The sequence below is a fragment of the Bos grunniens genome, chromosome 5 (assembly GCF_055505025.1).
Source record: "Bos grunniens cultivar Pamir isolate PY7600 chromosome 5, Bosgru_T2T1.0, whole genome shotgun sequence".
Taxonomy (NCBI): domain Eukaryota; kingdom Metazoa; phylum Chordata; class Mammalia; order Artiodactyla; family Bovidae; genus Bos; species Bos grunniens.
The window spans coordinates 98,491,785-98,498,212 of NC_141169.1; the positions used below are offsets into that span (position 1 = coordinate 98,491,785).

The 6,428-nt window shown below is 44.4% G+C and overlaps 1 pseudogene; it reads right to left on the minus strand.

Moving 5' to 3' along the window:
* Nucleotides 1–2,191: 2,191 nt before the first annotated feature.
* Nucleotides 2,192–2,506, minus strand: LOC147372675 (translation machinery-associated protein 7 pseudogene; annotated as a pseudogene).
* Between the last annotated feature and the right edge of the window lie 3,922 nt (nt 2,507–6,428).

Here is a 6,428-nt window from a genome sequence, read left to right on the forward strand (position 1 = left end):
ATTTTGGTTTGTTTGGTCTCACTGTGCGTCAGGCACATGAACATGTGTTTGTTAACAGATCCGTGTCTTATTGGTCTTTAATTTCCCAGTGCAAGTGCTTAATGTATATTTTCTGACTGCTGCTGCTGCTGCTCCTAAGTCGCTCCAGTCGTGTCCGACTCTCTGCGACCCCACAGACGGCAGCCCACCAGGCTCCCTGTCCCTGGGATTCTCCAGGCAAGAACACTGGAGTGGGTTGCCATTTCCTTCTCCAATGCATGAAAGTAAAAAGTGTAAGTGAAGTCGCTCAGTCGTGTCCAACCCTCAGCGACCCCATGGACTGCAGCCTACCAGGTTCCTCTGCCCATGGGATTTTCCAGGCAAGAATACTGGAGTGGGTTGCCATTACCTTCTCCATTTTCTGACTAAAACACCTTAAAAAAAATATGCCTCTACATAAATGGAGAGGTATGTATTGGCAGAAGAGGATTAAGACTCTTTTCGTATACAGTGGAATATTGTTATGTGTGTGTCAGTCGCTCAGTCGTGTCCGACTCTTTGAGACCCCATGGATTGTAGCTCGCCAGGCTTCTCTGTTGATGGAATTCTCCAGACCAGAAAACTGGAGAGGGTTGCCATTCTCTTCTCCAGGGGATCTTCTCAATCCAGGGATCGAACCTGGGTCTCCTGCATTGCCGGCAGATTCTTTACCATATGAGCCACCAGGAAGCCATTACTCAGCCATAAAAAGGAACAAAATTGTTCCTTGTAAAGACCTAGATGGACCTAAAGACTGTCATACACAGTGAAGTAAGTCAGAAAGAGAAAAATATCATATATTATTGCATATATATGAAATCTAGAAAAATAATATGGTGGTTTAGTTGCTAAGTCGTGTTCAACTCTTGCGAAACCATGTAGCCTGCCAGGCTTCTCTGTCCATGGGATTCTCCAGGCAAAAATACTGAAGTGGGTTGCCATTGCCTGCTCCAGGGGAACTTCCTGACCCAGGAATCGAACTCGGGTCTCCTGATCTTATTTACAGGGCGGGAATAGAGACACAGACATAGAGAACAAATGTATGGACACCAAGGGTGAAGGAAGGGGTGGGATAAATTGGGAGATTGGGATTGACACATATACACTATTGATGTGTGTGTGTGTGTGTGTGTGTGTGTGTGTTGCTCAGTCATGTCTGACTCTGCGACCCCATGGACTGTAGCTCTCTAGGATCCTCTGTCCATGGATTTCTCTAAGCAAGAATACTGGAGTGGGTTGCCTTTCCCTTGTCCACACTATTGATACTATGTATAAAACAGATAACTAATGAGAACCTCCCATATAGCTCAGGGAACTCTACTCACGCTCTGTGATGACCTGAATGAGAAGGAAATCCAAATAATAGGGGATATATGTATACACATAACTGATTCACTTTGCTGTACAGCAGAAACTAACACAACATTCTAAAGCAACTATCAGATCAGATCAGTCGCTCAGTCATGTCCGACTCTTTGAGACCCCATGAATCGCAGCACGCCAGGCCTCCCTGTCCATCACCAACTCCCGGAGTTCACCCAGACTCACGTCCATCGAGTCGGTGATGCCATCCAGCCATCTCATCCTCTGTCGTCCCCTTCTCCTCCTGCCCCCAATCCCTCCCAGCATCAGAGTCTTTTCCAATGAGTCAACTCTTCGCATGAGGTGGCCAAAGTACTGGAGTTTCAGCTTTAGCATCATTCCTTCCAAAGAGATCCCAGGGCTGATCTCCTTCAGAATGGACTGGTTGGATCTCCTTGCAGTCCAAGGAACTCTCAAGAGTCTTCTCCAACACCACAGTTCAAAAGCATCAATTCTTCAGCGCTCAGCCTTCTTCACAGTCCAACTCTCACATCCGTACATGACCACAGGAAAAACCATAGCCTTGACTAGACGGACCTTTGTTGGCAAAGTAATGTCTCTGCTTTTGAATACTCTAATAAAAATTATTTTCAAAACAAGAATCTTTTCAGCAATGAGATGGCATTTCTAATTTAAACTTCTGGTCTGTATCAATAGAAAATTTGTCTTTAATCATTATCTTCATCAATGTCTTCTGTTCACTGTCATAACTGAAAAATCACTTAACAATTACCATTCATTGTATCCAAGCCTTGAATCTGAAGTTTCTCTTTTTTTTTTTTTTACAAAAGTTTATCCTTAAATGTACACTAGGTTCCAAGACAACACGTCATTCTAGCTATAGGTGGCAACAGATATTATGGCAGGGAACCCAGGTGATTTAACAGGAATGGAACTAAGGGTCATCATTGCCTCAGGCATAAGGAACAGCTTACTTTTTGCCAGATTTCTTCATTCCACTGGTGGCTAGGAGCCCTTTCCCCTTGGCCTTATCTTTTAGCTCCTCGAGTTTCTTCTGCTCCTCCTTTTGCTTCTGCTTGAATGCCTTATCTTCCTTGTCCATCTCCTTGGCTTTCTTCGTGGGCTGGTTCGGGGGGTTCTTCTTGCCACCTTCGTGGCCTGACATGGCACCTGCCACCCCTTCCCCCGAATCTGAGGTGTCTAAGTGGGGAAAGATCTACTTAGCTCCTAGAGTGGATCACCTGTGAAAGGAGAGTCCAAGAGTGTAACCTCGCTAGGTACCGGACCCACATGTATATCATATATGGACATAAAATTTACTGAGCACATCAGTCACTGATTGCAATAGGAAAATTGCTCCAATGGTAATTCACTCTGGAGTTTCCTTTGGTACCCTTTCAAAACAAATATTTGCAATGTTATTGACATTCGAGAGCAGGTCATCCTTTGGATACAACTAGTCGAGTTAGTTTCACACAATGGACCGTTGTTCACAGGTATCTCTAGCACCACATGCCTCCAGTAGCTATTGGTTAAAACTAGAGTACTCTTGCCTGGAAAATCCCATGGACGGAGGAGCCTGGTAGGCTACAGTCCATGGGGTCACGAAGAGTTAGACACAGCTGAGCGACTTCACTTTCACTTTTCACTTTCATGCATTGGAGAAGGAAATGGCAACCCACTCCAGTGTTCTTGCGTGAAGAATCCCAGGGACGGTGGAGCCTGGTGGGCTGGCATCTATGGGGTAGCACAGAGTCGGACACGACTGAAGCGACACAGCAGCAGCAGCAGAACTGTGATTCTTAGGCCTAGAATAACAATCTACAGCTGCACGGTGCCTTAGGCTTGAAAGCTCTTTCCTATTGACCAAAGTAGAGATATTGTGAAAGGTTAGAACCTCAGCAAGTTAAGTGTCAAAGGTTTAGTAACATTGCACTTGTTCTCCTGTATATGGAGGTAGGTGGAACGAGCATTGATTTAGAAACACACTTATAAAATCGATAACCTAGTCCTTCTTTTCCACTCATGCAATCAACAAATATATTTTCATTAAATATTTACTATATATGTAAAATATTTACCTATTATATGTACCAGTGTGTGAGTGCAGGCTTAGTCACTCAGTCATGTTTGGCTCTTTGCAAAACCCATGGACTATAGCTCTGTAGCCAGGCTCCTCTGTCCATGGGATTCTCCAGGCAAGAATACTGGAGTGGGTTGCCATTTCCTTCTCCAGAGGATCTTTCCCATCAAGGGATGGAACCGGAGTCTCTTGTGTCTCCTGCACTGGCAGGCAGATTCTTTACCACTGTACCACCTGGGAAGCCCTCATTATGTACCAGGTACTATGCTAAATATTAGGGGTGACATTTTAATAACAGACACCATTGTTTTCAATAATAGATACCGTGTGGATCACAACTAACTGTGGAAAACTCTTAAAGAGATGGGAAAACCAGACCACCTTACCTGTCTCCTGAGAAAGCTGTATGCGGGTCAAGTAGCAATAGTTAGACCCTTACAAGGATCAACTAACTGGTTCAAAATTGGGAAAGGAGTATGACAAGGCTATATATTGTCACTCTGTTTATTTAACTTATATGTAGAGTACATCATGGAAAACGTGGATGAATCAAACTGGAATCAAGATTGCTGTGAGAAATATCAACAGCCTCAGATATGCAGATGATACCACTCTAATGGCAGAAAGTGAGGAGGAACTAAAAAACCTCTTGATGAGGGTAAAAGAGAAGAGTGAAAAGCTGGCAAAAAACTAAGATCTTGGCATCTGGTCCCATCACTTCATGGCAAATAGAAGGGGAAAATGTAGAAGTAATGACAGATTTTATTTTCTTGGGCTCCAAAATCACTGCAGATGGTGACTGTAGCCATGAAATTAAAAGATGCTTGCTTCTTGGAAGGAAAGTTATGACAAACCTAGACGGCATGCTGCTAAGTCACTTCAGTCATGTCCGACTCTGTGCGACCCCATAGACGGCAGCCCACCAGGCTCCACCGTCCCTGGGATTCTCCAGGCAAGAACACTGGAGTGGGTTGCCATTTCCTTCTCCAATGCATGAGTGAAAAGTGAAAGTGAAGTCGCTCAGTCATGTCTGACTCTTAGCGACCCCTTGGACTGCAGCCTACCAGGCTCCTCTGTCCATGAGATTTTCCAGGCAAGGGTATTGGAATGGGGTGCCATTGCCTTCTCCATAGACGGCATATTAAAAAGCAAAGACATCACTTTGCCAACAAAGGTCCGTATAGTCAAAGCTATGGTTTTTTCAGTGGTCATGAGTCGGAGGATAAGAAAGGCTGAGAGTTGAAGAATTGACGCTTTCAAATTGTGGCGCTGGAGAAGACTCTTGAGAGTCCCTTGGACTGCAAGAATATCAAACAGGTCAATCCTACAGGAAATCAATCCTGAATATTCACTGGAAGGACTGATGCTGAAGCTGAAGCTCCAGTGCTTTGGCCACCTGATTCGAAGAGCTGACTCACTGAAATAGAACCTGATGTTGGGAAAGACTGAAGGCAGGAGGAGAAGAGGAAGGGCGACAGAGGACTAGATGGTTGGATAACATCACTGACTCAATGGACATGAGTTTGAGCAAACTTGGGGAGATAGTGAAGGACAATGAACCCTGGTATGCTGCAGTTCATGGGGTCACAAAGAGTCAGACACGACTTAGCGAGTGAAAAACAACCATTGTTTTCATCATTATTATTCATACCTATAAACAATAAATCCTGCCAAATCCCAATGCTTTCCTGGGGTCTTGATTTGCACATTAGATCAAGTATTGCCAACCTAATGAAGAACTCTCCATGCTTTGAACGATTGAATAGGATTCTCTTAACTATGCCTCATATAGAAGGCACTGCAAACTCTTGAATGTGAAGAACGTTTGATCAGAGGTTGCCTCTGGGGAGAACTAGATTGGGACACAGGGTGAAAGGCAGGGTTTTTACTCAACAGGTGTATCTGCATTCAGCACAGTTCAGTATCAGACCACCAAAACAAGGCAAATAATCTCAATAAAGTCACATAATTTTTTTTTGGTTTCCCAGTGCCTGTTAAAGTTATGTTTGGGGAAGCCCAGGTGGCTCAGTGGTAAAGAATCCGCCTGCCAATGCATGTGATGAGAGTTCATCCCTGCAGGGGCGGGGGAGAAGATCCCCTGGAGAAGGAAATGGCAACCTACTCCAGAATTCTTGCCTGGAGAATCCCAGGGACAGAGGAGCCTGGCAGGCTACAGTTCGTGGGATTGCAAAGAGCCTGACACGATTTAGCAACCAAATAGCAGAAGCAGCAACATAAACATTATGCTTACACCGTATTGTAGTCTATTAAGTATGTAATGGTGTTACATCTAAAAATATACATCCATTAATGTTAAAATATTGCTAAAAATATGCTAGCTATCATCATAACCTTTGGGCTTTCCTAGTGACTCAGTGGTAAAGAATCTATCTGCCAATGCAGGAGATGTGGGTTCCATCCCAGGGTCAGGAAGATCCCCTGAAGAAGGAAACAGCAGTCCACTCCAGCACTCTTGCCTGGAGAATCCCATGGACAGAGAAGCCTGGTGGGCTACAGTCACAGGGTTGCAAGAGTCAGACAGGATTTATTGACTAAACAATAACAATCATCATAACATTTAGCAAGTCATAGCAGTAACATCAAAGATCACTGATGACAAATCACAATCCTAATAAACATAATAATGAAAAAGTTTTAACTATTGGGAGAATCACCAAAAGGTGACACAGAGATAGATACTGTGGGAAACATGGCACCAATAGACTCACTCCAGGGAAGATTGCCAAAAACCTTCAGTTGTTGTTTTTTTTTAATGCAAAATCTGCCAAGTGCAATCAAAGGAGGTACGTTTGATGATGTATATTTTGTACTGCTTGACTTCCATCATGGGTTATTTGCCCTGTTCTCAGGGAATCCGAAGATGCAGACCCTCAAACATACACCAGGGTTGAGCCCCCTCGTCCTGGCTGCACGCACAGCCTTGACCCCGGGCATCGATGGGTGAGTGGGGAGGTGTGGGAGGGGCTCCCGGCTTTCCGTGGTG